Raw genomic sequence first — 8007 nt, forward strand, 5'->3', positions numbered from 1 at the left:
CATATTCAAAACGTAATAATCACTTTAATCTATCTTGCGCTCACTGTTGTACATGGAAGCAGCTCTGGGCGGATGATGTATGAGGTCAGCGCTGCGCATGCTCCGCTCAGAAGTGACGAACGCGGAAGCACAGTGGAGAGATCAAAACAAAACTATGGTCACTTATTAAAAGCACAAAACGAGGATTTGTAAAGAAGAATGTTGGAGGATTTGGATATAAGCCAAGAGGAGACTGGGTTTCCTTTGCTAAAGTAAGGAAACTTTGCTTCCTTTGCTCCTGGTAACAAACGTTGGTTTTCACGAGACTCACCGGCGCATGCGCAGCGCTGACCTCATACGTCATCCACCCGGAGCTGCTTCTGTGTACAACTGTGAGCGCAAGCTAGATTAAAGTGATTATTACGTTTTGAATATGGATATTTTTCGTACAAAAACGCATCGATTCGCTACAGAAGGCCATTGTTCACCCCCCGGACACTTTTTTTAAATGAATGGGTGCTTTTTATTTAACTTAACTTCTTTTGGACTGATGCATGCAACACCCGCTGAGTGCCATTAAACAGTTTGAAAGAACAAAGACTATATTTAATATAACTCCGACTGGATTCATCTTGGATTCGTCACCTAGGATGCCTTGGGGGTGAGTAAAACACAGCCTAATTTTCATTTTTGGGTGAACTAACCCTTTAATTCAAGGTGTTACTTGCCGATTCTTTGCAATTATTTGTGAAATTTACTAGCAATTTTTGAGCCAAAAAGACTCTACAAGACAAGATTTTCTACTTTGAAATTTCACATTTAATCAAATGTGCTACTTGTAATTTTTTTGTATTTTTGGTAAAGTTTACTAGCAATTACTTTAACAAGAAAATATCAAGTTCCGTTTTTCTACTTTAAAATTTCACGTTTAATTCAATGTGTTACTTGAATTTTTTATGTCCCAAATAATGGGAAAGCCTTTAATTGTGTGCAGTATATTCCTTCACCTGGATGAGCTGGAACAGGTGTCTGTGACAGGAGCTGAAGACTGTTAAGGGATGATTTGATTTGGCAGCTGTTTTGTGTGACTTTGTAAGTAATACCTTACAAGAGAGAAATTCCCTGAACACGGCCAAGTCCTGTTTCTGTGTTGATGCGAGCCAGCGCCTCTCCATTCCTCTCTGTCTCCGTTCCCAGTCGCTGTCTGTGTTCATGACGGATCTCTGCTGTTCACTTCTGCACATCAGAGAGATCCATCTGTCCGGAGAACCGGCCAATCAAAACACATGCACAGCTGCTGAGCCCCGCCCACTCTGGAGAATAGCATCACTTCATCCAGGAGAGCTGATCCTGAAATCTCCTCTAGACCTTATGAGAGGAAATTATATCAGATATAGCAGTACATCTAAAATTATTTGCAATAAACACTCCACAAGAAAAAAATAATAATATTTTAGTAGGTTCAGTAATATAACACTCTTTTTTGTGTGTGTCTGGATTTACTGTATCAGTTTATTAAAAATGCATTAATGCATGTCTTCTTCTTTTATGAATTTTAAAATTGAGATTAAGATTTTAATTTTTTTTATCTGTTTATTTTGGGATTGTAATATATTTTAATAGTATTATTAAATGTGAATTATAAAGCGGAGAGTTCAGGTGCTTGGCTCTGATTGGCTGAGCCGCGGTCGAAGCTGTTGTAAATGACGCTACAAAGTAACACACACCTTTGTTTACGTCTGTCTGTGTTGCTCGGCAACCACTTTGTAGCAACCACAACTGTTTCTGAGGAGCTACATTGTTTGGTGGAAGAATACTGTGTTTATTAATATCATTACACTTGATTTGCTCCGTTTTATTTTGTGAAACCTTACTACGTATATGGAATAACCGTTTTATAAAAGCAATAACCCCTGTGAAGCCGTGGTTTACAGTGAATTTATAACAGCTAAGGGGGTTTTTCTCCGCTTTACGTCATACCTAACAACGCCTCTTAGCTGTTATAAATTCACTGTAAACCACGACTTCTTGGGGCTTATTGCTTTAATTTTATGTAATATTATTACATTTTAAAACGTAACATTTCTCTACAATAGCCATAAAGGATTTTACCTGCAAAATCAAAGTCAGTGTGGTATTAATAACAAGCATTAAGCTACTTCATCAAACGATTATATATATATATATATATACAGTATATAACAGGTAATTGTCACAGAGAAGACCTACATAGACTGTCAAAGACAATTAAAAAAATTCAAATGGAAAAATGCTTTTTGTCTTGAACAAAATATTTAAATGTTTTGAAAGGTTTTGATACAACAATATAGTACTCTAAAATATTTTTCCCATTCATTTTATAAAAAAAATCATATTTTAAGAGTTATCAGTCATGAACCCATCCATCCGGCTACGAGAAGAATCACAAGATTACAAAATTTGATTTGAAGCAAAAAATTATTTGAAAATTAACTGAAATGAAAGTAGCCTATTTAAAGTGACCCTAATGACTTTAATAAAGGAAAGAACTACAAGCATTGCGAATGACAACTGAATTACAAATATTGATTTAAAGTTGTTGATTATGAATATAAATAGAGCATATACAGTTTTACTTGTCATCATCTGAATTTTTTGACTAGTACTACAGTGTAAAAATTATTTTAATTTTTTTTGTAAATAAAACAAAGATATATGGAGGAGTACATTTTACAAGAAAATGCTATTTCTGTCTTTACTTCAGAGTTTGTTCAGTTGTTTCTACAGAATGCATTTACTGGGTACTGAATGAAATGACAAGTTGATCTGTTATAAAGCTTAATGAAGGATCTCTCACAGCCTAACGAACACACTGTCCATCTCTGTCTTCTAGAGATCGTGTTGAACAGCGAAGAAAGAGAGAAGAGGAGAAGACAGGCCCGTATTGCTGTCAAAGGAAAACTAAACAACTGATTCATGGTGCACTAAAGGCATGTCCTTCACAATTATACAGAAGTTTATGCACAAACACGTTTGTTTCTCTACAAAGTATGCATGTGAGCATCCAGCACAGAAACTTTATATCACCTAAATATCCCATCAGTCAAAGACAACAACAGTACTCTCTCACAAAAGTCTGCTTCTCAAAAACTAACACAGCTTCAGACGAACTCCTGCATCTGCTCCGACCTCGCTGAGCACTTGAGAATAGAGCAGAAACAGTGACTTCAATGGAAAAGAATGTCTTAACCCTCCCCAAACTCAGGCAGTATGTTCTCTTTCTCTCTCACTTTTGCAAACCCACAGTTTTGCGGTGAATAGGAAGGACTGCAATGTGATGACCACAGCCTTCCCTTAACTTTTCCTCTGGCTCGCTTGCTTTTTTAGCATTGCCACGTCTGATGCGCTTGTGTTCACGAACCTAAAGCATTGACGAGCATGTCTTCAAATGAATACGTCTCTAGGTAAGGACAACTCACAAATGTTTTCAAAGCTGTCCATCACATATCATAATGCCCAACCATGAAAAAATGATCAAATGATCTTTTTAGACACATGCACCATATTAATTGACAATTTCTGCTTTATTTCCCATCTTGAGTTTTACTCCAGTTTTTGGAATAGCCACACACTCACAGAGAGAGAGAGAGACAGAGAGAGAGAGAGAGAGAGAGAGAGAGAGAGAGAGACTGGTGCACACCATATGTTCTGCTGTGGGACTAGAAAGAGAATTTATTTTCTTCACCATGGAAATCTTGGTAATCATTTTCAGATGTCCACAGTGTTCAACTAGTGACTCGCAGCTTCATCATGTCGACCCAGCTAGCAACATTTTTTTTTATATTGTTTGGAAACCAAAATCTGACTAATCCAGCTGCTATTGAACAACATCACAGTATGACAGAACAGCTCAGTTAGCATTCAACTCAAAGGGATTTGATTATGAAAGCATTTAACAATTTATTAAGAGCATTTAAGTGATTCCTTTTTGCTCAAAGACCTAAATTGGTCGAAACGTTGATTATTTAGTGTTAACTGCAAAATGCATAATGGAAGGACCAAGTTAACATTACAATAAATACGGTTGCAAATTACAAGAAATAAAATTGCAAGAGTCGCAACTTCAAAATATAAAATCACAATAACGAGAACCAAAATTGCAAATGCAAAACATATACAGTAGTTGTGATTGCAAAGAATCAAGTTGTAATGGCAAAATATAGTCCCAATTATGAGAACTAAAGTCACAACTGCAAAATATAGTCGCAAATACGAGATGCAGAGTCGCAAATGCAAAATATAAAGATGCAATTATGATAAAGTCGCAATTACGAAATGCAAAGTCACAACTGCAAAATATAGTCGCAACTACAATAACCAAATTCACAATTACGAGATGCAAAGTCAAAAAGTTGCAATTACGAGAAAGTCTTAACTGCAAAGTATCCACAACTGACCCGTCGCAAAAACACACCCACCTTAGTTACTGTTGCTATGTTTGACAAGCCATGCCTCTCTCTCACACTACACACCATGTTCTCACGCAGTCAAAAATACATCGCGGAGCAAAGAGGAAACAAGACAGAGCAAGTTACTTCTGGTATGAAACTAGGTCTCAGCTTTAAAATGTTGTAATTTTTTAAAAAAGAAATTCAAACAATAAATACAGTTTTGTGGCGTGTGTCGTGACAGATCGCTGTATTGCCTCAGTTCAAGCAGCACATGAACTGATCATTTGTTCATATTTACTTAAACTACGAAATAAACATGAATGAACATCAGAACATATTTTATTATTTTTCAGGTTTAAATCCTCCGAAGTTGATCTACTCTCCTGTCTGATTTGTTTGTCAGACAAGATTCTGCGTTATGATTGGTCAGATCGCCTGAAGGGTCAATTAAGATGTAAAACATAAAGTTGTGACTGCAAGAAATAAAGTTGCAATGACAAAATATAAAGTTATAATTATGAGAAATAAAGGCGCACATGCAAAATTTAACGTAGCAATTACCTTTTTTTTTTTTTTTTACTCTGAGGCGGAAATGCATTTCCATAAAGGACACTTTTGATTCTCTCATGCATTTGATCTTGATGTTGATCTTAACTTACAAATCACACGCAGCCACATAAACACATGAGAACTGACTGTCTTCTTCATGGGAGAGAGCACATGAACACTATAATACAATGAAGCTGTGAGGGTTTAAATTATAGGTCAGTCGTGGTCAGCAGAGCTCCAGACACACACTGCCACAGGGAAAGTGACGGGGCACGGAAAATATCTCCGTGGACTCACTGGGCACTCGGTGAAGGCTCAGTAAACTCTGCTTAAAATATACGACCAAAATGAGAGGCTGTTAAACCAAACAGGGAAAAAAGTGGCAAAGCAGCTCTTTAAAAATGTTTAGAGAGACTTCTGGAGGACATCCAATCAAGCCAATGAGCGACAAGTCAATTTATTCTCCTTTTGGTTCTGAATCTGCAACACAACTCAGATCAAAAACTCAGAACTTCGTCAACAACATTACGCACCTTTCTTAAATCTCTACCAGACTTCATGCTCTTTAACTATCTGTGAATGTTTGCAGATTAAACCTAAGAACAAATTCAGGGACAAAGTAAAGAAAAAGAGAAGACTTAAGACTAGGAGGGGAGGAGTCTCAAGGAGTCTTTGGAGAGAAAGAGAGAGAGATCTGGTGTGCATAAATCACACATGAACCTTTGAACCCTCAGAGAACCTAAAGGAAAACACATTTCGTTAACAAAATCTGGACTGAGAAATGCTTTTCACTCAAACAAGCGAGAAAACGAAACTATCCAGAATTAGATATTAGAGTTTGCAGGTTTGTTTTCGGATCTTCAGAGACGTCTGCCAGGTTAAATGCTTTCCGCAGGCCACCTTCTCGCGAGAGGAGTCCACTGAGATGTTTTAAACCCAGTGATGATTCCAGATGGTTTCAGGCTGCGCTGTTATAACGAGCGTGAACATTGCCAGTGGAAAAACATCCTCGTTTCTGATGGAATCGCATCAAGACGTGCTGCTTTATCTGAGTGAACCAGCAGACGTGTTTAAGAAAGTAGAACAGACTAACTTTTTCCTTTGCACTTTCACCTTTTAGTGAAATTCTACCATATCATTTTAATTCATAGGCATTCTATGATACTGATAAATCGCATTAGACTGATAAAAAAATGTGGCGTAGGATTGACTTTTTCCCCTTAAAAATTGCTAGTAAGTTTCACAAATAATTACAAAGTAACTATGAAAGCTCGTTTCTGCCACAGGATAAAAAAATTTAATTGTTACATTTTATCTTACAATTCAGACTTTTGTTATCGCAGAATTGCAAGACAAACTCAGAATTTTGACTTCGTTCTCGCAGTACTGACTTTTTTCTTTGAATTCTGACCTTTCATCTCACAATTCTGTTTCCACCACGGAATAAAAAAAATAAAATGATATTGTGATATTTTATTCACAATTATGACTCAGAATTACAAGATATAAACTCACAGTTCTGCTTACTTTTCTGACATTTTTCTCTGAATTCTGAATTTATATTTCGCAACTGTGTTTTTTCCCCACCATACCAAAAAGGTCTGTCTGAAAATTTTTATCTCACAATTCAGACTATTTTTCTTGCAGTTTCATTAAGAATCACAATTCTGCATTTATATTTTGCAATTCTCAGGTCATATCATCCAAGCTATAAGATAAAAAGTTGTAATGACCTTTTTACTTCTTATCCCATGGTGGAAACCAACTTTCATAAGTAACACATCACTCTAAACCTGAAATTTCACAGTAGAAGGCCTGAAATAGTATTTTACTCCTATAATCTTTTATTTAGTGTTACTTGCAGCTTCAAAAGATGTCATTTTACAGTGAAGATATCAGAATTGAATACTAACTCTTGTCTTCACAAACTGAGCAAAGAACAGAGACTCTTTCATTATTTTCTGATCAGTTTTTACCAACATCCCAGTATCAAATTCAGGGAATTCTGGGAATGTCAATTTACGGTTATTTACTGTAAATTATACAGTCTTTTTCACTTCCAAAAACGGTATACTACCATAAAATTTATGTCCAATAAATGTAATGTCCAATACACCGTATATAGTAGGGGAATTTACCATTAACCATTTAACAGGTTTTTACTGTAGCATTTTACAGTCTTTTACCGTTAAATTCACAGTCATTTTATGTCCGTAGCATTAGATGCATGTTTAAACTGTCCTATTCTGTCAGACAGAGTGGTCCAAACCAATGATTTTCAATAAACTCTGTCTGTAGATCATATAAAGTCTGTCCCAGCAGGTTTACTGTAGTTCCCCATCGGCAGTAGTCTATAAAGATGCCTGTCGAGTGAAAGAGTAATTAGGACCATATCTGAACAATATAAGATTTTTACATTATCAAGCATTTTCCTTTTTTGCCTATAATATTCAAATTGTCCCTGTGCTCTCTAAAAAGTGTCCTGTGATGCTGTGATCGACAGCTGCGCTTTATATGTCTGCGATGATCAGCGCAGACGCAGCCCCAGAGCAGATCATTTGTGAGGAAACATTTGGAAACACAAAATAAACGTGAGCCTCGGGTGGTAAAAGGAGTCTGGCTTTCTACCAAAGACTAACCACGAGACGCCTTCTGTTGGTCAGAGCAAGAAGCACAGCTTTGATCGACAGCCTAAAGGAGGAGCCTTCGAGACATGACTGAGAAAACAAATGTGTGAGAGAGGGAATTTTTAAACAACTACTAGAAAATCTGGAATCTGAGGGTGCAAAAAAATCTAAATATTGAGAAAATCATCTTTAAAGTTGTTCAAATGAAGTTCTTAGCAATGCATATTACTAATCAAACATTAAGTTTTGATATATTTACGGTAGGACATTTACTAAATATCTTCATGGAACATGATCTTAATATCCTAATGATTTTTGGCATAAAAGAGAAATGTATAATTGTGACCCATACAATGTATTGTTGGTTATTGCTACAAATATCCCCCAGCGACTTAACACTGCTTTTGTGCTGCAGGGACACA

Source organism: Sinocyclocheilus grahami, unplaced genomic scaffold (assembly GCF_001515645.1).
Source record: "Sinocyclocheilus grahami isolate Dianchi unplaced genomic scaffold, SAMN03320097.WGS_v1.1 scaffold1648.1, whole genome shotgun sequence".
NCBI lineage: Eukaryota > Metazoa > Chordata > Actinopteri > Cypriniformes > Cyprinidae > Sinocyclocheilus > Sinocyclocheilus grahami.